Source organism: Piliocolobus tephrosceles, chromosome 17 (assembly GCF_002776525.5).
Source record: "Piliocolobus tephrosceles isolate RC106 chromosome 17, ASM277652v3, whole genome shotgun sequence".
NCBI lineage: Eukaryota > Metazoa > Chordata > Mammalia > Primates > Cercopithecidae > Piliocolobus > Piliocolobus tephrosceles.
This window is the reverse complement of record NC_045450.1, coordinates 74,066,432-74,087,529: the sequence shown is the minus strand read 5'-3', so window position 1 is coordinate 74,087,529 and position 21,098 is coordinate 74,066,432. Positions and strand designations below refer to the sequence as shown.

Sequence of the window (21,098 nt, the reverse complement as noted above, 5' to 3'; positions counted from 1 at the left end):
GGAGATGGGTGGGAGCAGACCACCCATCACCTGGGTGCGCCCTGCTGCTGGAAGGCCGCGTCCTTCTCACCTGTTCTGGTGGCACCTGCCTGGGCCCCGCTCACCGGCTCCTTCCCATCGCCTTCCCTGGGCCTGGACAGTCGTGCTGGCTGGTTGCACGGTTTGTAAAGCACGTTTACTTAAGCAATCTCAGACACACTACATTGAAGATAGAGCTGGACAGGGTCTGAGCCCCGTGAAGAGGTCACAGCCTGAGAGTGCAGAGTCTGCTGGACTGTGGTCGCCAAGGGACGCCTGCGGCAGAGGCTGTAAGTCATGCTCTCATGGGTCTCATCTGAGCACTTCCTCTACCCCCCATTCGTATGGGGCTGAATGTGCTCAGTGAACACTTGTTCACAAAGTGTCTAAGTTCAGTAAGGAGGGGTGTACATGCTGACAGGTGTTCTCCCGTCTGAATGTGAGTAGCAGAGGGCATCTGTTTCCTGAGGGGAGTTCTGAAGGTGGTTTTCTGTGACGCTCACTGTCTGACTGACAGGCGTGTTGGGGGATGTTGACACCTTTCATCGCTCTCCTCTTGTTGGAAAGTGTATCATCCCATGTAAGTTACTTGTTTGGATAATTAGAAAATCATACCACGTGTTTTGTAAACTGGAATGCTTATGCTAATTTGGCTTTTTATTGGTGATTTAATGCAGGGACTGTTTCGATGTGAAAGGTTCTTGCTCCTTATACAGTCACCCTAGACTGGTAGGTGCTGATGTCGGGGAGTTTCTTGGTGTCTTGCTTCTCACAGTCTGAACTCTTGCCCCCCCCCCCCCCTTTTTTTTTTTGAGGCAGAGTCTCGCTCTGTTGCCCAGGCTGGAGTGCAGTGACACGATCTCGCCTCACTGCAACCTCTGCCTCCCGGATTCAAGCAGTTTTCCTGCCTCAGCCTCCCCAGTGGCTGGGATTATTGGTGCACACCACCATGCCCAGCTAATTTTTTTTTTTTAATGTTCAGTAGAGATAGGGTTTCTCCATGTCGGCTGGGCTGGTCTCAAACTCCTGATCTCAAATGATCCACCCGCCTCGGCCTCCCAAAGTGCCGGGATTACAGGCGTGAGCCACCGCGTCCAGCTGCCCTTCTCACCCCTGTTTGGATCTGTTGTTTACCATGTGCTCAGTCAGGGGCTTCACTCGGAGCCCCTTAGAAACCTTGCCCAGCACAGCGGGCCCACACTGGGAAGCATGCTCCATCTACCTGCCTTGGCTGCCCTGTGCCCATGACTTCTGAGATGCAGTGCCTTGTGTAGGCCTGGTCACCTTTGGGGGCAGGACTGCACACACTCCTTCCTCCTGTAAGCCCCAGTGCTAGTGGTGGTTATGCAGGCCTGCTGCCTGTGCAGGAGACACTCCACAAGGCCTCCACCTTCTCCTCTGCCTTTGCTCACTTCTCTTCTCTTGAAAGCAGGCAGGCACGCGTCAGGCTTTCCTTCATTTATTTCTAGAGTTTCTGCAAGTCTAGAAACCTGTCTCCTATTGGTTATTGTCTTTCAACAAAGATCTGTTTGGCATTAGACAAAAAGGACTTTCACAAGTCTCAAGGCAGCGGTCAGGATCCTGGGGCTGTTCTTCCTGCCCTGTGTCCCGTTTCTTATGCAGGTAGAGACTGCTGGTCGTTCTCTGGAGTAGCCCCAAGGAAGCTGAAGGCTCAGGGAGCTCTACTCCACTTAGGAGAAAAGGAGTTAAAATGGCGTCATTGGGCTGGGTGCAGGGGCTCATGCCTGTAATCCTAGCGCTTTGGGAGGCTGAGGTGGGTGGATCACCTGAGGTCAGGAGTTTGAGACCAGCCTGGCCAACATGGAGAAACCGCGTCTCTACTAAAAGTACAAAATTAGCCATGCGTCGTGGCACGTGTATTCAGGAGGCAGAGACAGGAGAATTGCTTGAACCTGGGAGGTGGAGGTTGCAGTGAGCCAAGATCACGCCACTGCACTCCAGCCTGGGCAATAGAGCGAGACTCCGTCGCAAAAAAAGAAAAGAAAAAGGCATTATTGTTTTGCAGCTGGGGTACCAGAAATAACATTTTTCCATAGTGAATTTCTGGTGGCAGAGGAGCTTTATGTATACCCATTGATACTTGGACCTGGATTGAAGCTTGAGGGGTTTGGAGATGCAGAAAATAGTGTTTGGGTAAATAGAGATGAAAGTGTGTGTTTTGAGAAATGATGGTTGGGAAACGGAAAAGGTCAATGTCTGCAGCAGTGTATTTCTTTCTAAATTTTTTATTTTTCTGCGTTTTCAAAAATTTCGTATTATATTTTTTGGGAAATTACTATATACATTCTTCTTGCTGAACAGAATGTTAAAAATACAGCTGACATCTTCTTTGCCCATTGTACTCAATCCAGGTTCTTTGTGAATCGCAAGAACCGACATGTTCTTCGCAAATCCATGCGCTGCGCTGAGCTCTTCCTTGCTGCGTGGGGCGCTCGCATCCCAGTCACCTGGAGACAGGAGGGAGAGAGCAGTGGTGGAGCAGAAAACTGTACGCTCAAGTTGGAGCCAGGAGGCTGAGGCAGGAGTGTCACCTGAGCCCAGGAGGTTGAGGCTGCAGTGAGCCGTGATTGAGTTCTGTCTGGGCCATGATTGAGTTCTATCTGGGTGACAGAACAAGACTATCTCTTTAAAAAAAAAAAAAAAAATGCTCAATGCCCTGACAGGGTGTGGTGCAGGAGGCCCCTGTTCCCCATGGTCAGCTTTCCACGTGTAGTGAAAGCCCCGATCACTGGTAACACTTGATTTGAGCCATTTAAAATTATTTTATAGGCCGGGCGTGGTGGCTCAAGCCTGTAATCCCAGCACTTTGGGAGGCCGAGACGGGCGGATCACGAGGTCAGGAGATCAAGACCATCCTGGCTAACATGGAGAAACTCCATCTCTACCAAAAAATACAAAAAATTAGCCGGGCGTGGTGGCGGCGCCTGTAGTCCCAGCTACTCGGGAGGCTGAGGCAGGAGAATGGCACAAACCCGGGAGGCAGAGCTTGCAGTGAGCCGAGATCGCGCCACTGCACTCCAGCCTGGGCGACAGAGCGAGACTCCGTCTCAAAAAAAAAAAAATTATTTTATAAAATTTTTATTCCACTTAGGAACAGCACAAGGTCTTTGTCAGAAAGCTCTAGGTTTTCAAGACACGATGAAAAAGCCTGAGCCTGTGTTGTTTCCTGGTGCACACATACAGACGGCGTGCACCCATTCTACAGCCCACCGGCTGCCAGCAGCTCCCAGAATGTCCGTGTGCTGGGGCAGGCGTGGGGGCCAGCCCCACCTTCTAGAAGCCAGTGGGAAAGGCCTTCCTGGGGCTCGTCCACACTGCTGATGTTTTGGGCATGGACGACCCTAAGTTTTTGGTTCTAAGTGACAGTGAATGCCTCAGCTGGGCTTGTCTGCGACTGCAGGAGACATGTTGATACTCCCCAGTGTGCCATTAGAACCTTGACCCTGAAAGGTCTTCAGCCTTGGAAAGCCCTTCCCCACCTCACCCCCACCCACCAACCCCTTAAAACACGCATACGAGAGTTTTAAACAGCAGTGCCTGAAGTTTGAGACTAGCCTGGCCAACATGATGAAAAGATGAAAACCCGTCTCTACCAAAAATACACACACACAAAACTAGCCAGGCATGGTGGCACACACCTGTAGTCCCAGCCGCTCAGGAGGCTGAGACAGAGAATTGCTTGCACCCAGGAGGCGGAGATCTTTGTGTACACCAGTGTCTTCAAACGAGAAACTACCTGAGCACTTGCGAATCACGCTGGCCAGTTGTGTGTTCTCAGCCGGACTGTTTCCACATGCTGTGTCTGCAGCCTCACAGCACATACATTTAGCTTAATATCTTTAAAGCTCTACGTTTTTGCTATTTTCCAGGGAGGTTTTTGTGGTTGGGCTTCATTGCCATGATTTGAAATTAGTATCAAGAATTACAAATCAATATTGACCTAATCAATATGATAGACATACATGTTGATGAAATCATTATATACGTTTTGACCCTTGAACAACTTAGGGATCAGTGGCACTGACCCCTGGTACAGTCACGTCCACATACAACCTTTGATACCCCGAGTATTTGATTCTGTTGGCCAGAGCCTTCCTGATCACATAAACAAACAGTCAACACACATTTTAACACAACACTGACATATACAAAGCACTTTTTCCCCCGCTTCTCAAAGAGAGAGAGTCTCGCTTGCCATGTTGCCCAGGCTGGTCTCAAACTCCTGGGCTCAAGTGATCCTTCCGCCTCGTCCTCCCAGTGCACTGGGATTATAAGCGTGAGCCACCATGCCTCTCATATTTTATATGTCGTATGTATTGTCTACTGTATTCTTACAGTAAAGTAAGCTAGAGAAAAGATGTTGTTCAGAAAATCATAAGGAAGAGAAAATATGTTTACTATTCATAAGTGGAAGTGGGTCATCATGAAGGTCTTCATCCTCATCATTTCATTGAGTAGAAGGAGGAGGGGGTGGTCGTGTTGTCTTGGGGGGCGGGGTAGAGGAGGTAGAAGGGGAGGCAGGAGAGGCAGGCGCATTTCGTGTCTCTTACAGAGTGCTTTGTCGTTTCTCTAGAAATGTTCCTGTCGGTCATGGTCCTCCCTCACTGTTGGCTTTAGTTTCGGTGCCCGTGTCACAGACAGGTTCGTGTTGTACGAAGCCAAAAGCAGGTGGGAGTGATGGGAACCCCTCCCCTCTGCAGGAGTGTCTGATGTCACTTTGTTTTCTGGCACTGCTGCTACCTCCTCCTTGTCATCTGGTGTGGGTCAGAAGCACTCATCACCACCAGGTTGTCTTCTGATTTCTCTGGTGTGGTATCGCTCAGCTCTTGAGTTTTGAAATGAAACCCTTCATCCCCACCTCCCTCTCTCCACCCCCCGACGTCCACAGTCTCTTCATGATCTGTCTCCTTGACTGGCTGCTGTACACCCTGTGGCGTCAGACACAGCCTCCGGACACGGTTTTCTCCAGCAGGAGTTCATTGTTTTGGGTTTGAGAGTGTTCGAGGCTTTTTCTGTAACAATGATGGCATCTTCCATGGTGTCATCTTCCAGACACTCCTGATGCTGTCTGTCCCATGTTGACAATCCTTTCGTAGTGAGCTGTTGTGTAATGAGCCTTACAGGTCCTTATGACCCCTGATCTAGAGGCTGAATTAGGGACGTTGTGTTTGGGGACAGGAAGACCACGTTGATGCCTCTGCTGTTGAACTGACGGGGTTCTGGGGACCAAGGGCATTGTTCGTTGTCAAAAGAACATTAAAGGCCATTCCTTACTGGCAAGGCAAGGTACTTCCTGACTGCACGGACAAAGCGTCAGTGGAAGCAGTCAGGGAAAAGGGTTCTTTCCAGCCTTCTTGTTGCACAACCAAATACCTGGCGGCTGGGGTTTATCTTTTCCCTTCAAGGCTCTGGGGTAGGCAGCTTTATAGCTCTTTAGATAAGGGCAATCCTGATCACAAACCCTGCTGCATTTGCACAGAAAATAAGGCAACCCTTCTTGCCTTTCTATCCCAGTGCTTGCTTCTCTTTCTTACTAACAAATGTTCTTATAGCATTTTTTTCACCAGAGTAGGGCAATTTCACCTGCATTCAAAACCTGTTCAGTGCCAGGCATGGTGGCGCACGCCTGTAATCCCAGCACTTAGGGAGGCCAAGGTGGGTGGATCACTTGAGGCCAGAAGTTTGAGACCAGCCTAGCCAACATGGTGAAACCCCTGTCTGCTAAAAATACAAAATTTAGCCGGGCGTGGTGGTGGGCGCCTGTGGTCCCAGCTACTTGGGAGGCTGAGGCAGGAGAATTGTTTGAACCCGGGAGGTGAAAGTTGCAGTGAGCTGAGATCATGCCACTGCGCTCCAGCCTGGATGACAGAGTGAGAGTCTGACTCAAAAAAACAAAAACAAAACCCTGTTCATGTCTTTTTCCTCGATGATATTCCTCATAGTGTCTGGGACCTCGTCTGCTACCTCAGACAAGGTCTGAGCTAGAAGCCACTTCTCCTGTTAATCTTGACATTGTTAAAGGCAAACCTTTTCTAAAACTGTCAAACCATCCTTTGCTGGCATCCACTTCTCCAGTTCCTTCTCCTTCCTTTTACTTTCAGTTGTTGTATAATGGCTTCACTTTTCTGGAATCAGACTAGAGTCTATTGGTATGTGCCTTTCTTATAGCAATCCCGCACCCACATGAAAGTTGCATTTTCATATATCCGTGCTGTTTGTGAATTAATTTTAAAGCTGCATTTTCAGTGAAATAAAAAAATATTTCACAAAAAACTTTCATGCCTGTTGCTGTGGCTGCGGTGATGGCTTCACAGATGTCCTGTTCTTTTTTTGTGATGGCCCTTCTGCTGGATTCATCCATTTTGAGAAGACAGCATCCACAGCTGCAGAACACAGGCTGCCAGCGCATGTCGCGCAAGTGTAGCTCTTTCCTAGTCACAGCTCTTGGGAGCTCTGCTTCTTGGGAGCATTGCCAGCATCACTAGTGGCACTTCGTGTGGGTCTGTGGTGTCATTTAGGGTTTATGGTATTGAGTAAACACAATGAAAAACATTTGAGAACTGCAAGAGGTTTTTTTTGTTGTTGTTGTTTTGTTTTTTGTTGTTTTTGTTTTTTTAATAGAGACAGAGTTGGCTGGGTGCGGCGGCTCACGCCTCTAATCCCAGTGCTTTGGGAGGCTGAGGCTGGGTGGATCACCTGAGGTCGAGAGTTTGAGACCAGCCTAGCCAACATGGTGAAACCCGTCTCTACTAAAAATTCAAAAATTAACTGTGAGTGGTGGCAGGCATCTGTAATCCCAGCTATTCTGGCAGGAGACTGAGACAAGAGAATTGCTTGGGCCTGAGAGGCAGAGGTTGCAGTGAGCCAGGATCGTGCCACTGTACTCCAACCCGGGCAACAAGAGCGAAACTCCGTGTCCAACAAAAAAAGGAGATGGAGTCTTGCTGTGTTGCCTGGGCGGGAGTGCAGCGGTTCTTCACAGGTGTGACCATAGTGCACTGCAGTCTGGGACTCCCGAGCTCAGATGATCCATTTTTTTCAACCTTCTGAGTAGCTGGGACTCCAGGCCAATGCTACTGCAACTAGCTTAAGACTTGAGATAATTTGTTTACTGCGATACACAAGTTCTGGAGAGACCAGCTGCTCACGCGGAGATGATTAGTGTCACACGGTGTTTTAAGCGGATCCCGAAACACTTGAGCTCACCGCGGCAGCACAGGCCGTGGCTATGAGATCATTACAGCATGCAGTGTGGTATGTACCACACTTCGTTTTACACAGTTCTGCTTGAGCTTGCGTCTTTATGTTTGTTTACGTTTCCCTCTACTGAACGATGCCATGTACAGTCTCTGTAAGTTTTCACAAATTTTTAATTTTTTATAATTTGTGTATAATTTATGGTAGTAAATGATAGACTAATATCTACATATATTTTGTACATTCATGACATACTTAACCTTTTCTAACCTTTTTCGGTATTCCTGGGCTGGATGGTTTGCCTGTAATTTTTTTTCAAATTGTCACACATCTCTAATGTTTTTCAGTGTATTTGTTGAAAACAAATGGATGGGTGATTGGCCGTGTGCAGCCAAGCCCGTGGTGTTCGGGGTCAGCTCTGTGCACACGTGTGTGTCCGTGTTCATCATGGAGTTCTTCAGCTGGCATGTTTTAGTTCCCGTTTTTTCCTGGTCCTTACCCGAACAGAGTTGAAGTGCTTCTCCTAATGCTCTCTGGAGGAGCTTTTCTCCTCTGATCGTAGCACAGAGGAGATGGCCCAAGCAGCTGTTCCCACAGCCCTCCGGAGGTTGCTTTGTCGGTGGTGTAGCCCGGAAGCACAGGACAGAGTGTAGCTCACACACAGCGGCCCGCAGAGGCCATCGGCTCTGAATTCTCCACAGCCTGGAAGCGCAGGACAGAGTGACAGAGTGTAGCTCACACACGGCGGCCCGCAGAGGCCAAGGGTACTGAATTCTCTCAGAGCAGGGCTTGATAGGCTCTTTCTGTATCGGGCCAGTTAGTCCTATTTTAGACTTTCCTGGGTGTGCAGTTCCTGTTGTATTAGTCAGCTCTGTCCATGTAGAACGAGAGTAGTCATCGATGTAAACTATGTTTTATATGTGTGTATGTATATGTTTTATATATGTATATAGTATATACCTATAACTGTAGTTACATATATGTAAACAAGTGAGTGTACTTATGTTTCTTTTTTTTTTTTTTAAACACAAAAACACATGGTAGGCCATAACTCGCTGACCTTGGCTCTCTAGGAACTTTTTTTAAGTGAAGAGAATTACTAGGATCAGTAACCATAAAATCTCATTGGTTTATTTTAAATACTATAAATCTTTAAAGTCTGATATTAATGTTCTTAAAAAGAATTGCCATGAATGAAGGATCTCTTTAAGGGACGTCATGGGTAGAGGAGAAGGTGAAGAAAATCACTAGTAAAATTATTTGCCATTTTTGTCTCTGGTAACACCGCTTCTGTGCGGGCCCTCACACTTGCCTGTTTTCTCCACTCTGGCTTTGCAGAGGTGTGAACTCCTGTCCTGCAGGTGTTGTGGTCGTCAGGCCCTTCCAGAGATGTCGAGTGTGCCAGGGCCCCAGCCCGCTCGGCCCTCACTCTTGATGACCCTGTCCCGTGTGCACCGCCCGCCAAGACCCAGGCCCCGCCTGTGTCAAGTGTAATTAATAGCAGTGCTAATCAAAAGTGAGGCTAAGGTTCTACCAGTTTCATAACCATACACGGGCATTTCTCAGGTGTCCCTAGGGGCTGGGTTCTTGGGGAGGTCCCGGATCGGTATGGGAGGGGTGTCGTAGGGTTGTGTTTGCACAGCATTCATGCAGGTCGTCCTTCTGCATCAGCAAGAGTTACATAATGTTTCGATTTTGTAAAGTAAAGCAGCTCGTGGGAACGTGAACTTCCGACGTCGGCCCTCAGTCACATGCTCGTGTTTTCTCTCAAATTGTTGGTGTCTGGTACTGCTATGAGCCATATTTAGTCTCCCCTTGCAGGCATCCACTCTGCAGAACTGGGCTTTTCCTGTGACTCAGGCAGTGCATGGCTGGAAGGAGCAGCTGGGAGTGGACTGCGGTGCTGGTGTGGCTGGAGACGGTGGCCTGGCTCCCTGTCGGGGTCGCTCCCCGGTTGAAGGTGTGTGTTTGGAACTGAGCTTCCTGCGCATCCGTGACACTGCCCAGGGTCCAGTGTTGCTGTGATGGACGCTGCCTCTTACCACAGCCTTACCGCTTATTTGGGGATAATTGTGGAAATAGCTGTTTTTGTTTAGTTCAACGATTAAATTGCTTCACAGTCTTGGGTAAATGTCTTCACTTTCCAGTTGCATTGGACAATCTGTGAAGGCCTTTTCTATTGCTTCTGTCTTTCCCACAGGGCCTCCCCTCAGAAGGGCTTTATTTGAGCCCCGGTGATCTGCATTGGTAGGAGAGTTCTTTGTGACAGTGATAATGGGGACAGTGGAACGATAACTTGAAGAGTCTTTCCTTGCAGTGAACACATGTACTGTGTGTGCTGTGCCTTCCTTGGGCTGTGTGTACATAGGCAGGCACACACCAGTCAGCTTGTGTTCTGGGCGTGACACTCTCACATGTACTGTGCGCACTGTGTCTTCCTCGGGGTGTGTGTACGTAGATGTGTGTGCTGTGCCTTCCTTGGGGAGTGTGTACGTAGGTGTGTGTGCCTGCCTACGTACACACCCCCGAAGAAGGCACAACACACACATCTACGTACACACACCCCGAAGAAGTCACAGCACGCACACCAGTCAGCTTGCGTTCTGTGCGTGACTCTCTGAGGTAGACTGGGTCACGTGGGAGCTTCCGGGATCCATGATTGGGGACCGCTGATGAAGGGCGGTGCAGGAGCTGTAGGAAATGGCTTTCAGTAAGTCCTGCTGCAGGGTGACTTTCTCACTCTAACCATGTGTTTAACTTTCCGTGGGGGAATGTTTTCAGTCACAGAATCGGAGAGAACAGTGTCCCGGACCACAGGCTTAGCGTTGACTGGCATTTGGCCAACTTGGGCTGATCCATCTCCTCCTTGCACTTGTTCGTGTTTTCGATAATATTTTTTCTTTCTTTAAACATTTTTTAATTTTAGTATTTTAACTTTTAGTATTAATATCTTAATGTTAGTATTTTAGTAAATCTCAGACATCAACTTATTTTACCAGCACGTTTCAGTGGCATCTCTGTCAGCTGGAAACCTTCACAAGCTGTGGACTTCGCTCTCTTCACAGTGACTCAGTGGCAGCTGGTGCCCCACGCTGTCTCTGACTCTGCCTGCCACAGCCTTTCTGACCCCGTCCGTGCCGTGAGGGGCAGCTCTGTGGCTCGGGCTCTCCACACCGGTGGCAGGCCCTGCAGTGGTGGCCGCATCCATCGCTGGGTGCTGCTGCCGCCCCCACCTGCCCCAAAGCCCGTCTTAATCTCAGTGAGAGGCTCAGGTTGCAGGAGAACGCGTGGCTCTTTCCCCAGCTCTGAGTGTCAGGGTCAGTCTTGCCGTGCGCTGCCGCTGCTTTTCCTCCTGGGGGTGGGCTCTGGTCCTTCTTCCCAGGCCAGGTTGTAAAGTTGCCCATGTGTGCATGTGAGGGCCAGGTGCCTGCTGTGGTGGGCCTTGTGGTTCCTGAGTCGCCTGCGTGTGCACGTGAGGGCTGGGTGCCCGCCGTGGTGATCCTTGTGGTTTCTCAGTCCACCTGGGGACCCCTCGTTTCCGTGTGAGTGCTCAGTCCCGGCTTCACCATGTTCTTGGCTTGCGACAAACAGGTCCCATCTTCAGCACCTCTGTGGGTTCTTCTTTCCAGCTGATTTCTGTGGAGCAGCCTCCTGTTCTGTAACAGGGCAGTCTCCACACCCCAGACCCCCTCTCCATCGCCCTCCACACCCCAGACCCCCTCTGCATCGCCCTCCACACCCCAGACCCCCTCTCCATCGCCCTTCACACCCCAGACCCCCTCTCCTCTCCGTCTAGTCATCCTGAGGGGTGTAGGGGGGTTCGCATCGCCCTCTACACCCCTCCTTGGGTGCCATCACATGAGCAGGGAGTACACAGCATCCTCGAATGTGGGGAAGGAGCGCCTGCCTGGACCTTCCTGCAGCGTGGTGGAATCTGAGTTGGCCTGGTCCTTGAGAGAACTTGTCCGTGGATGGTATACAGACTACGGACCACAGAGCCTGGACACCAGGGAGAAATTGCTGGTGTCAGTGGCTCCGGCCTCCATGCACCAAGCACCTGGACACCTGTCTCTGCAGGGAACGACTTGATTTAAACAACATAAAACTACACCAAATGGTAGAATGGACACTGGCAGTGCTTGTCTGTCATCTGTTTCTTATTCTTTATTTGTCTCTGTTCCATGAGAAGTGCCCAGTGGTGTCATGCTGAACCTGCCCCTCTGTGTAACAGGTGGCTTTTCTTCAGTGAGTATTTGTGAGAGTGTTGGGAGGTAGTGAGTCATTGCATATTTTTCTGGCATTTCCTTGGTGGGACCAGCCACTTATGTGCACCCTGAAAGTCAAGACTCGCGTCCTGTCTTCCCCCTTGGCGGTTTTCAGTACGTGAGCACGTAGTCGAACATTTCTCACCTGAATGAGCCTCATTTGTCATGGGATGGAGCAGCTGATAACATCATTGCCAAACACATTTTTCTCCACCAGGAGATCTCAAACAAGGGACGGAGCCTGCGGTTGTCTCGTGGTGTCTGCAGGGCTCGGTTCTCGGGTGTCTCGTGGCGCCTGCAGGGTTCTTGTGTTGAGTGCTGTGGGGTGAATGGAGGGGAGGCTTGGCCTTTTGAGAGGCTTCTGTACTGAGCACTCAGGAACCGGCCTGGGGGTCGTCTGGGGCTGACGTTGGCAGGGAGGTTGCTGCCACCTTTGGCTGCCTCTGACCAATGTCGTGGAAACCTTTCCCAGCACAGCAGTCACCGTGATGAGAGCTCCCTTCCGCTCTCAGGTCCTGCCGTGGAGGAGCAAGGCCAGGTGGGTGCAGGTCAGGGGAGGATGCTGAGCTCACCTGGGGGTCCTCGGCTTCAGACTCTGAGCTGCCTGGAAGGCCCTGTGGTGGCTGCTGGGCTGTTTCCATCATCAGGAGTATGGAGTGTGCTCCAGCCTCTGGTCTTCTCTTTGCTTGGTTGGGGGAATTTGCCTCATGGCCCCAGGTGTCATCTTGCAGGAGCCTTTTGCTATCTTTGTCCTGGATAATGGCAGGAGGGCTCAGGATCCTGTAGGATCCTAACTGGGCCCAGGGTGTGGCTGGGGCTTCATGACGCTGGGGCAGGTACCGGGTGTACGTCTCTCCCCTTCTGGGCTGCACTGTGGCTCACACCTCCTTCCAGAAACATCTCCTCATCTTCAGAGTCGCCATATAGTTGGACACAGGCCCACATTAAAGTACATGCTGGCCACCCCTGGACACGGGCTTCCCCTGCCTGAGTCCTGAGAAGAAAAAGCTCCACCCCAGCTCCAGGGGATGGAGGGGTGTGAGGAAGAATGAAAAGAGCGTTTTATTGAGTCCAGTCCTTTTCCAGTTGAACAGCAGTATGTCTTCTTCCTGCCATCCCTGGTATTCTTCCACACTGAGAGCTCCGAAGCTGGACGGTTTGCATCCTCCTTACTGGCCCTTCCTGAAGAGGCCAGGCTCCAGCCTCTCTGAGCTTCCATCCTGCAGCTGGGGTTTGAGGTGGGCTGGGCTCCCCGTGTTTGGTTTTTGTTTGTTTTCTTCTGAGATAATCGTAGATCACATGAGATGAAAGAAATAACAGGGAGCAGTCCCTTGTACACTTTGCCGAGCTTGCCCAGTGGTGGCATTTTGCACACTGAACGGTATCACCCTTAGGGTGTATGTCGGCATTGATGCAACCCTCTGGTCTTAGTCAGACACCTGTTTCACCCTTACTTGGAAGGGGTATTGAGTTCTGTACAGTTGATCACAGATGCAGATTCCTGTGTCCGACAGTCAGGACCTTAAAACCCCGCATCACCACAAGGATCCCCGGTTGTCCTTCTGTGACCACACCCCCTCCCCTCCCAGGATCCTCTTTCCACCCTGGCAACCACTAGTCTTGTTTTCTGTCTGTGGATTTATATGCCTATTCCAGACGTTCATGTGAAGGACAGTCCGTGGGCCTTTGTGTCTGATACGGCTGAGCTTGGTGCTGTCGAGGCATACCCAAGCTGCAGCAGGCGTCAGAGCACAGCCCTCCCTGTGGCAGGGTCATGCGGATCATGCACCCATCGTCTGATGGACACCTGAATGGTCTCCTCTGTTTGGCCCTTGGTAGTGCTGCTGTGAACACGGGCATGTGATTGTTGTGGAGACTTGTGGGCATTTCTCGGGCATACCTAGGTGGAGATCGCCGTACTGCCTTTTGTTTGGAGACCAGTCCTTTGAAGATTCTTGTTTCATATTCTCCTTTGGGAAAACTTCTTGGGGTTGGGCGCTTACGGTGTGGTTTGTCCTTTCTAGGGTAGATTGTCAGGCCAGAGCTAGGTAGCGATGCAGTAATTCTGGGAGCGGCCGTGGGCTTGCTGGGAAGGGCTGCCAGTGGAGGTTCTCCCAATCTGCTGCTCACATCTTGATTGACTCCCAAGTCCCTATGCAACCCTTGTTCCCTCCAGGTGAGCACGAAGACCTGCTCTTACAGTCCCACCGCCTCTTTGTTCCGTGCGCCCTTTTTTTAGTTTTTGGGAACAGGGTCTTGCTGTGCCTCAGGCTCGAGTGCAGTGGCTTGGTCAGGACTCACGGCGGCCTCAACCTCCTGGGCTCAGGCGATCCCACCTGTCTCCGGAGCAGCTGAAACCACAGGCGTGTACTACCACACCTGACTAGTTTTTGTATTTTTTATAGAAATGGGGTCTCACTGTTACCTAGGCTGGTCTTGAGCTCCTGGGCCAAAGCAATTGTACTCCTTCAGCCTTCCAAAATGTTGGGATTACAGATGTGAGCCATGGCACCCAGCTTTTGTTGTTGTTGTTGTTGTTTTCAGCTGTGTGTTTTTAATGCCCTCTTTTCCCTTAGAGCAAACAATTAAATTGAGAGCAAGAGAAAATGCTGCACAAAAGAAGCTCTGGGCTGGGCACAGTGGCTCATGCCTATAATCCCAGCACTTTGGAGACCCAGGCAGGTGGATCACGAGGTCAGGAGTTCAAGACCAGCTTGGCCAAGATGGTGAAACCCCGTCTCTACTAAAAAAAAAAAAATACAAAAATTAGCCGGGCACCACAGCAGGCACCTGTAATCCTAGCTACTCAGGAGGCTGGGGCAGGAGAATCGCATGTAACCTGAGAGGCGGAGGTTGCAGTGAGCTGAGATCGTGCCACTGCACTCCAGCCTGGGCAACAGAGTGATAATCTGTATCCAGAAAAACAAAAAAAGCTCGAAAACATGTTAAGTGTGGACAGAGTATGTTGGGATTGTTGAAATCTGGTCTGATGTAGGCCTTATTTTTTTAAACCAATGAGTAGTGTAGTGAGCACTGTGAGCAAAACTAGAAACCAGATAAACACAGCGTTTTCTGATAAGCAGAGCACAGCAATTGGTTGTAAGGACAATTTCTTTTTTGTTTGTTTGTTTTGAGCGAGAGAGAGTCTTGTTCTGTCGCCCACACTAGAGTGCAGTGGTGCAATCATGGCTCACTGCAGGCTTGACCTCCTGGACTCAAGTGATCCTCCCACCTCAGCCTCTGGAGTAGCCGGTACCACAGGCACACCACTGTGCCTGGCTGATTTTTGTTTTTTGTAGAGAGAGGGTTTCGCCGTGTTGCCCAAGCTCCCCACCTGCCTTTGAACAAGTTGTAGTTTGCAAGAGGCAGCAGCAGGTGGACATGCATCCGCTGGGTATAGTCAGGATGGGATGCGTGGAGCTGTACTCACCAATTTGCAAAGAACCTGCAGCTGTTGCTCCTTGGAGCCTTTGGAAGCTTTCCAGGTCGGTCGGTGGAGGGAGGTTTTGTGCCATGGAGGATTTGTAGAGGCCCCCAGGCAACATGAACTTGTCAGGTGAGGAGGGATGAGTCAGGAACAGGGTAGAGGGGAGCAGGCGGCAGGGACTGGTGTGTGCTCTGGCCTGAGAGGGAGTGTGGGTGACCATGGCAGCGGCACACTCCAGGTTGTTTGAAAGTGTCGCTCCCCTGAGTTGCTGGCTAAGGTTGCGTTGCGCATCAGTGGAAGCAGTGGTGTGAGGTCTGCTGCTCTGGGCACCACCACTGTGCTCAGGAGGAGGGGCTCCCGGTACTGCTGGGCCAGCGCTGGCCCCTGCGGCAAGAATCTGGAGCAGCCCTCCACCCACCCCTGAGAGAATACTGACCTCCCACGTGGAACGGACACTTGTGTTTTGGTGTGAGACACCAAGGGGGCTGTGTAGACTGTCCCCCTTCACTGAGGTGCCTGCTCTTCCTCACCGATGGGTGTGGGATGGAGAGTTGAGGCAATGAGTCTTTGGTGGGTCTCGGGGCGGCATCTTGGAGTCTGTCATAGAGGAGAGGGCGTCCTAGCAGAAGGAGCCATGGCTGGGCATCCAGCCTGCACACTGGCAAAGCTGCAGGCCAGGGGCTGGCAAACCACAGTCAGTGGACCTAATCCAGCCTGTGGTCTGTCTTTGTACAACCAGATTGCGAAGGAGGGTCTTCACTTTCTTAAAGGGTTGTTCACAGCAGCCACAGGATGATGTAACAGAGGCCGTAAGTGGCTTGCAAAGCCCAAAGTGTGTCATCTGGACCCTTCCAGAAAGCCTTCGCTGCCTCTGCCCTGGGTGCCCCTGCAGGTGGGACTTGGTGTACCCATAGCCCACATTCAAGAGAGCTGCTTTGTTAGGGCTGAGTCATGGATGTTAGGACCGGTCCAGTTGACCGCGCCGCAGCGCTGTCTAGATGTGTCTTAGCACCCTCATGACAGGTCCAGGAAACGGCTCGGGTTAGCCAAGGCAAGATGGCAGCCTTTTCAACAAGAGTCTGCTGATGGCAGCAAGTGGAAACCAGCCGATCATGAAAACTGGGTTTCTCGCGGCGAGATACCACCTCACACCAGTCAGCATGGCTGTTATTAGAAAGTCAAAAAGTAACAGATGCTGGCGAGTCTGTGGATTAAAGGGAGCACTTGTACACTGGGCTGGAGTGTAAATTAGTTCAACCCTGTGGAAAGCAGTATGGTGACTCCTCAAAAAGCTAAAACCAGAACTACCATTTGACCCTAGCATTCCCGTTGCTGGGTATATACCCAGAGGAACAGAAATCATTCTGCCACAAGGACACATGCGGGTGAATGTCCACTGCAGCACCATTCACAGAGAAAGACATGGAATCCACCTGAGTATCCATCAGTGACAGATTGGATAAAGAAAATATGGTGCATGTACACCATGGAATACTATGCAGCCATACAAAGGGGTGAGATCATGTGTTTTGTGAAACATGGATAGATCCTGGAGGCCGTCATCCTTAACAAACTAACGCAGGGACAGAAAACCAAATACTGCAGGTTGTCACTTATGAGTGGGAACTAAATGACGAGAACACACGAACACAGAAGGGGAACAGCAGACGCTGGGGGCCGTCTGGGGGCGGGGGGTGGGGGGAGGGAGAGGAACAGAAAAATTAACTGTTGGGTACTGGGCTTAATCCCTGGATGATGAAATAATCTGTTCAACAAATGCCCGTGACATAGTTTACTATGTAATAAACCTGCACCCCGAACCTGAAACAAAGTTAAAAAAACAAAGGTGGGTTTCTGTGGAGACCGCCTGCGCCTGTTTCCTATTTCCATGGACACTGCCCAGGAAGAATTGTGGTGAAAGCCGCCTACTTGGCTTGCTGCTCTTCCCTCTCTTGAGTGAACATACCTGCTTTTCAATTATTAGGGCGTACACAAGACATACGAGCTTGGAAATATTTTGAAAGCGAGTTCCAGAAAATCTGGAGCCATTTCTCGTGCAGAGTGTCTTAGTAGCGTGGTAAGGCTACGCCCTGTGGGACCACGCGCAGGCCTCTCATCTGGGCAGCTCCCCTGCACCCTGGTTGGGCTCAGTAGCTCTCACTCTTGTGTGCAAGGATGTCTCTGTGTTCTGTGCTCTGCAGCCAGTGATTTGGCCTCGTGCTGTTTAACGTGAGAGCTCTCCCTCTGCTGATGGAAACGTTAGGAGGTGATTACACAAGGCTTTAGACTGCATGATAAGATGGCCTGGGTTTGAAAGTGTGTGTCTTGTCAAACAGAGTCGGAGGTTTCTGAAATTCCATATGTATCTTTTCTACAAAAACCAGCTCTGGAACTTCCCCTTTCTCCAGGCTTTTCAGCCACTTTAAGAATTCAGTTCTCTGACCGGCCAACAAAATAGTCGTCGCTGGACAGGGTTGTTAAAAGAACTGAGTTAACCATCTAGTAAAAAGGAGAGCAAACAGGGTCTGCCATAAGGGAAGGAGAGTCTTGTCACTTTTGAGGCCATTTTATTAAATCTTGATTATTTTGGCTTCCAGACTTGTTACCTGTAAAACAGATTTCATAGCCTCCTCCAGAAAGCTGGGGAGCATCTTAGAGTGTGATATCCATGCCAAAATTTGAAAATGAACATAGTGTTGTTCATTTGGCTTCATAAGAAATGATCTCACAGGTATTCAGCATTCGTTGAGGCTTTTCCCTGGGCCGTCTACTTGCCAGGCTGTTGGAACGGCTGCAGTGGGATCAGGTTGGCCGTGGTGCTGACCCAGCTTCCACTTGGAGCCGAGATGAGGTTGTGTGATTCTGAGTAGTGTTTACGGTCCGACAGGGAACAGTGTGCGATAGGGCAAGCTTGTCCAGCCCGCGGCCCACGGCGGCTTTGAATGTGGCCCAACACGAATTTGTAAACGTTAACGAGATTTTTTCTAAGCTTATCAGCTGTTGTTAGCATTGGTGTATTTTGTGTGTGGCCCAAGCCAGTTCTTCTTCCAGTGTAGTCCAGGGAGGTGAAAAGGTTGGACACCCTGCGTTCGGGTCTGACTGCACAGTGCTGTTTTGAGGGTGATTAGGTTAAGAAAAATACATCGAAAGGCTCCACTCTGTTTGGAGTTAAATGTGCGTTTAAGTAGCATCTCATACAACTTACCATATTTCAGGTGGTTCTTCCTGTGAGTAGGATGTGTTTCAGGTACCTACTGCGGTGTGACAACCGTCCCGATACGTGGTGTCTTAAGAAAATCATGGTTTGCGCGTCCTCATAATTCTTGTGTTGCCTGGTGGTTTTCTGCTGGTCATGCCTGGATCACTCATGAGGCTGCAGGAGGCTCACGGGGCTGAATCCATGTCATACTTCAGTCTGCGTGGGTCCTCACGTGTTGCTTGAGGGCACGGGTGGAAGTGGCAGGGTCCTTTTTTTTTCTTCCTTTTCTTTTGCATGGCCTTCCAGTGAGTGAGTGAGTGTGTGTTTTAAATCATTGTGTCACTTGGTCAGCTGAGCGGGAATGCAGTGGTACAGTGATAGCTCACCACACCCTCCAACTCCTGGGCTCAAGCTGTCCTCCTGCCTCAGGCTCCTGAGTTGCTGGGACTACAGGCGTGTATGCCATCGTACCTGGGTAATGTTTTGATTTTTTTTACAGAGACAGGGTTTTGCCACGATGGCCAGGCTGGTCTTGAACTTTTTGCCTCAGTCAATCCTCCTTGCTGCAGCCTCCTAAAGTGCTGGGCTCACAGGCATGGGCCACCGTGTAGGGCTGGCACTCCACTTCCTGGCTGGGACCCGCAAGCCGGTGTTCCAGTCCACCACAGAGAGTGTGTGTGTTTCACAGGGGCCTGGGCCACATACACGGAAAGCAGTGTGTGGTGCTTGGTGGACATAAGGTGAGCGAGGCTTGGCACACAGAGTGCTTTTGAATTTGACAGAAGGCAAAGAAAGTTTTGGTGGTTTTTCCTAGATTCTGGACTCAGAATTGTGAACTAATTTTTTTTTTTTCCTGTAGAGATTTCAAAACTTTGCAAGACTGAATCTTAATCCTTGGCTGGCATTTAAGCATAAATAACACATTCGCATGCATTGTCAAATACAGGGTGAGTTCAGAGACTACTTCGGAAGGTAGAGTGAAAGAAAAAATGTTAAATGAAAACCTATTTCTGATCAGAATTCTTTTATCTGGAAACATCATGTAATTTTTATAAACAGGGAGAGGCATGTTCCCAGCTGTGTGAAATGCTTGTTCCCTGGTGCTGTAAAGAAACAGCACTTGAACGTAAATTTAATGTCCTCAGCAAGGCCAGTTTTATACTTTCTGCAGAAAGGGTACGCTCGGCAGCAGTTTTGCCACGAGAGCACAACAGACAAAGGAGGGTCATTTACAACCTGAGGCGTCCACCCTACTGCTGTGTCCGGTTTCCAGCGGCTGGAACGGGACCTCACGTTCTGTATTTGTCCCAATTGGCTGCAACTTAGACCTTTTTAAAAGAGGCAAAGGCAAAGGAGAACAAAGGAAGGAGGAAGTCACTTGTGGAATGCTGGGAAAGGTAAAAACACCTTCAAATAAGGAAGAGGAACAGGCTATGACCTAACATTTGCTTGGACCAGTATAAGCATGCCAGGGCAAGTATTTAGGCCAAATTGTGGGAGTTAAGAATATAAAGTACAGTGATTTCTTTATTATGGCTAGCAGATATTTAAGAATGTTAGTATAGGTCTTTGAATAAATTTTGCTTTTAAGATAAGTTACTATTTATTTTTAGTTAGATGGGGAGAAAAATCTTTGAAGAGGAACCTCTACTTTTTACACAGCTGAGATGTGTGCTTCGTCCAGTGTCTCTGGTGCTGGACACATGGGTCCAGTCACGTGGGATTGAGTACCGTCCCTTCTGGCTTCAGTGTTGTTCTCTTCATTCTGTAGCTGTGCAATGTAGGTTTGAGTCTAAATGGAGCTTTCAGACACTCTCTCCAGCTCAGATTTTGGTTCTGCTTCCGGTCAGCAAGGACTGTTGGCTGTGCAGGGTGTCGTGAGGTTTCGCTCAGGCAGACAGAAGAGACTCTTCATCCCTAGCAGTGGGAGCTGCTTACACTGGGCTCCTGAAAAGCGTATGTGCCGTTCCGTTTGTCCAGTGGTTGTTTCAGAAGGGGAAGAATAAGGGAGTTGGTATTTCCAAAGAGTAAAACAGAGATTCCCTAATCCACTCACATTTGTTAACCCACATGTCAGATTGGACAAATAATCGTATCTCATGTTGAAACTCGCATCTTTTACAAAACTTTTAGTGCGTTTAATGGAACATACCTGAGGAGCACTTGAGGGTTAGTCTGGCTTGCCCCTTCCCATAAATTCAGGGTCCTCCTTCCTGGAGCCACTCTCACAGGCCCCTGTCCGCCCATCCAGGGTGTTGTGAGGCTGCGCCAGCTCACACCCCATTGCTGCCCCGCCTGACCTTTACTGTCCCTCTGAGAGGCATGCAGTTTTGAAGGTCTTATCTAGAGTGAGGTTTTTTTTTTTTTTTTTTTAATGTTTAGGGTTAATTTTCCCAAGCTTAAATCTTTTTACTTTGTGCTTCTCCCTGAGTCCTTAGGGACACTTACCTTCATAACTTGTGATCCTTGAGCCTGAAAGTGATGTTTCTGGGTGGGGATCTTCTAATTGGTGTTTCAGTAGGAGTGGAAGGTCTGCCTGGGCCTGTGTCCCTTGCTGGCAGTCCCACTGCCCTCAGAGCAGCATTCTCCCAGCAGGGTGGGCCTCAGTGCTGCCTGGGCAGAGCCTTCTGGTGATGCGGATGTTTCTCAGCTGATTCTGTAGCATCACAACAGGAGGAGAAAACACTTGTTAATGGCTTGGGATATGTAAGTATGGAACATAAACAGGTGAGCTGGTGCAAACCCTAAGTTTCCAAGTGGAATGATGATGAAGACAGTCACCTGGCCTGAATGAGGCGGCTCACCCTCAGTGGTCTGTGCTGGCCCCCAGAGAAGTGCAGCTGGGGTGTCTCGCTGCAGCACCCCCGCCTGGCACTGGGATGATTCTGTGTGTGCCGAGGCCAAGGCCTACATCACCCTGTTTCCTGCTGCTTGGGGCAGGCCCTCTGCAGGAGGAAGAAGGGGGAGGTGT

At 50.0% G+C, this 21,098-nt stretch overlaps 1 protein-coding gene and 1 long non-coding RNA gene across 9 annotated transcripts in view; one reads left to right on the top strand and one right to left on the bottom strand.

The window, feature by feature from the left end:
• Positions 1-21,098, top strand: part of ANKRD11 (ankyrin repeat domain 11) — a 224,209-nt gene that overhangs the window by 112,148 nt on the left and 90,963 nt on the right. The window lies entirely within an intron of this gene.
• Positions 2,286-21,007, bottom strand: LOC111553830. Its single transcript, XR_002735086.2, has 3 exons — positions 20,909-21,007; positions 20,576-20,783; positions 2,286-2,486 (listed from the first exon to the last, which is right to left on the bottom strand). It is a non-coding gene; the product is annotated as an uncharacterized LOC111553830 (long non-coding RNA).